At 39.0% G+C, this 3894-nt stretch overlaps 1 long non-coding RNA gene across 1 annotated transcript in view; it reads left to right on the top strand.

The window, feature by feature from the left end:
* LOC104959761 (uncharacterized) overlaps positions 1–726 on the top strand; it is an 11411-nt gene extending 10685 nt beyond the window's left edge. Inside the window, exon 3 of the long non-coding RNA XR_799915.1 lies at positions 641–726. This is a non-coding gene — a long non-coding RNA (uncharacterized lncRNA). The remainder of the gene's footprint in view (positions 1–640) is intronic.
* Positions 727–3894: the final 3168 nt, after the last annotated feature.

Below are 3894 nucleotides of genomic sequence, written 5' to 3'. Positions count from 1 at the left end.
GAATGTTATTAAGGGTTGTAAATATAATAAGCCTATGTCTAAAATGGACAACATTGTTAGGAGATTTAAACTATACAGCGATTCTGCACTGCGGTCAACTCAGCCACCTCTCGAGTTTGTTTTTTCAAATCAGTTGCTCTTCATTATTCCTGCTATATTTGACGAGTGATACACATATGTTTTACCACAAGTTCTTAAGGAAACTGACTCTGTTGGACTCGGTACTAGTTTGACTTCTACCAGAAATAAAGTAGCCTACTTTTACTGTGTACTTTGTGAGTAATCCTCTGTCAGAGTCCCCTCCATAGTAGCCTACATAATCCATGTTTTTCTGCTATCTTTGATGAATTATAAAAATATAATTTTACCATTAGTTCTTAATGAAATTGATACTGTTTGACTTTGTATTAGTTAGCCTACTACATACATTGAAGTACTTTTACTGTGTATTTTTTTAGAAATACTCTGTCAAAATCCCCTGCTGAGAACAAAATCAAGCCACTTCTGCTAAGTTTGATGAGGGAATTCTTTTTTGTTGCCTTTAGCTCTTCGTGAGATTGATCCTGTTGGACTCGGTACTAGTGAAACCAGGGCCGTATCAAGGATTTCTTAAATACCAAGGTCCAAACATACTATGGAGGTTCGGGGGATACCCCCCGAGATTCTTGGGATTTTCATGATCTAGTTAGGTGCTTTTTAAGTCCTGTGGGGGGTCACAAATTGGAAAATGTATATTGATTTCAAACCATGTCAGTGGACTGACATTGTCAGCATCAATTATTTTTGAAAGTGTAATGCATAAGAATCAGTTGATTGTTACTATTAATGATCTGGACATGCAGAAGAGGCTAAAATGATCACAAAACATTGTCAACATTCATTTTACATGTCTCTCTTTCCATAACCGGCAACCTCTCTTCCATCTTCTTTAGTCTCTCTGTCTTCTTCCTGTTCATTACTCTCTCTGTCCTCTACCCTTTCTTTTTGTTCAATCTCTCCCTCGTTGTTCACTTTTTGCTCCTCCTCACTTGTCGCTCCTGCCAGTGAGTTAAAAGCAATTCAGCAATTTAGTTCATTTCACTTGTTTGTTTGCATTCTTTTTAAAATTTAAATCTGTTTTGTTTGATTCTCAAAAGAGAACAAAAATGTAAGCAAATTGTGTTTTATACAATTGTATGTTATTATGACATCATAACTGCAATAGATGTATGTTGTTTTAAAAGTATGCCTATTGTCTATATTGTAAATGAATACTATTGTTATAGATAAATAGATGGATAGACAGATAGCTAGATGAATAATAGATATATAGATAGATGGGGTTATTAAGCCTACATTATTTTTGTGTGACTGTACCTGCAGTTCCTCCCTGACTTCCATCACTTTCTCTCTCTCTCTTTCTCTCTGCCTGTCCTGTCTCTTCCTTACCAAAGCTGAGCTTCGACTGACGTAGTCTTTTCATTATATCTGAGTCAGTGTAAAAAGAAAACAATACAATGTTATATCTCCATTGTTTTACTCAAATTGAAATGAAAGAAAAGCATTACAACGTTTGTTAAAAGGTAATCCTTCTGACATTGGATGAATGTAATTAACTTAGCTCTCTAGCTAGTTTATTCACGCAATTTAAACCAAAGTATAGCCTATAGCTGCAATATAAGTTAGTGTGCATGTTGTCGGACGTCCATTGACTAACGTAGAGCGTTCACACAGGATCTGCTGGTCATATGATGTCCTGATGAACAGAAACACAAGCAGCCCGCTGGACTCAGATCTCTAGATACATGATCACTCCTCCGCTGCTCCGATACAAGTCCGGGCTGCGGTGGTTTGTTGATACATGTCGTCTTCTTCTGTTTGCTTTAATCAAGGCTACGTAGTTATGCAGCGCCCCCATTGTCATTAAATGGAAGTACTACAAAGAACCCCGTTTAGTGCAATTATTTCACAAGTTTTGTATACACAGCTCGGAAAAAATTACCGAGGTCCGGACCTCGGTGACCTCAATGGTGGATACGGCCATGGTAGCCTATAGGCTATTGCAATTTGTGCCGGCACGACCGGCAGCACTACACCCCTGATCGTTTCACCACGGAGGAAAGCAGCAGCAAGTCGACTGCAGTTAAAGAGAGCGGGGCCTAGAATATATAATATATTATATATAATTATCCTTCTGCGCTGCGTTGCGTGCATGGCTTCCTTCTGCAGGTAACGGGAGACGCGCTCTGGCGGCGGTCTCGTTCAGGATTCGAAAATACAATTTAAATATGTTGCACACTTATTCCACTTATTCCTAGTGTGCCACTGGTTAAGGTGCCTAGGGTTGCCGACCCCTGATCTAGACATACCACTGAGGCAAAAAGGGAACCCTGGAACCTGTACGATTTTTACAATAAGAGGGGATAGAAGAAACTCAGTAAACCACTGACCCTATCCAGAATCCTAGAGCATCATAAGATTACACAACACGAGGATACCATTCTTCAGGCCTTTTCTCACTGAAGGAACTTCACACCAGCTGTTTTTACACTCAGCTATCTCCCTTACAGTTGGGGTCATTGTTGTGGGTGGATGAGATGAGAGAAAGGGCCAAGCACGATGTACTTAGTCCATTCTTCTTACTACAAATATAAAAAACTGTGAATCATGCTGCTAAGATGAAAAGGTGTTGTATGTGTGTGTGTAAGTGTGTGTGCGCCTGCATTCATCTCAAAGAGCCTCTGACCTCTGCATACACTTGCTTGGGGGACCATGAGATTCTAAGAAATGCAGCTAAATAAAAGAATAACGAACAAGCATCATCTCTATGCGGTATTTGCTTTGTATAAATTGATTTCGTTTTTTATACTCCTAAATACTCCAATGCCAGACAGTTAACTTATTTGTCACACTGGCCACAGTCTTGATCGTCTAATCATTAAGAAATTCTTTATTATTTAAGCTAATTTAAATTATGAATTCAACAATAATACTTAAAGTTCACCTATCATGCTATTTTTAGGCAATAGCATAGGTCTCAGATATATAAAAATATATAAAAAACATGTCTATGAAGTGTTTTGCTCAAAATACCAAACAGATCACCCATTCTAGCCGTGCCTCATATCCCTCTATTTCACTTCCTGTTTCAAAAGTGCTGATTTGGGGTATAAAGCTTTAAAAAAAAAAAAAGAATTGATAAAAAAAAGAGGGGCGGAGCTTATGCCTGCTCATGCGGGAGATTTTACCGGCAGATTCTGCGGTGATGAAACGCCATATCATGGATTATCAAGGATTATTTCTGAAACAGTATGGAGCTCAAAGGCTTTCTCTCTTGCCGGTTATACCACAAGGTGAGGTCCTTTTTATTTCCTGCTTCTTCACACACATGCTCTCTCCAGTACAGGTTAGCTCTGAGTGTTAGCGATGCTAATGTAAACACCGACCATATTACGTCCAAAACAGTCGGGCATTGTTTCTGATAGCAACGTTTCTGATAGTGCTGTGGGTCCACATTGCCGATATGACGTCATATCGGCCGCAAATCTGGATCAGCTCCGTTGTACCCCCATTTTTTAGAGATTTGGGTACGGAGGAAAAGAGAGAGGGTTTTATTTTTCACTGCGTGAGTCCCCCGACACACCGGGGACACGTCTCTATGTATAAAAGACATCAAAAAGTGCATTTTGATTGATAGGTCCCCTTTAATATAAAAAATGATTGATCCTTCCTGAAAGTAGATATCAACGCAATAACTATTCCGTATGTGCAAAACTTTCCATTGTGGAGCAAAATGACTTAATATTTAGCATAATTTCAACCTCGTCTACTCAATTCCACATCTCCTTTGTTTATAAGATCATTTAAAAAAACGCCTGCTGAGAGTCATTTATCTAGGTGCATAATTACCCCGTC

This window comes from Notothenia coriiceps, unplaced genomic scaffold, assembly GCF_000735185.1.
Source record: "Notothenia coriiceps isolate Sejong01 unplaced genomic scaffold, NC01 NC01_scaffold00031008, whole genome shotgun sequence".
NCBI lineage: Eukaryota > Metazoa > Chordata > Actinopteri > Perciformes > Nototheniidae > Notothenia > Notothenia coriiceps.
This window is presented reverse-complemented; position numbering and strand designations above follow the sequence as displayed.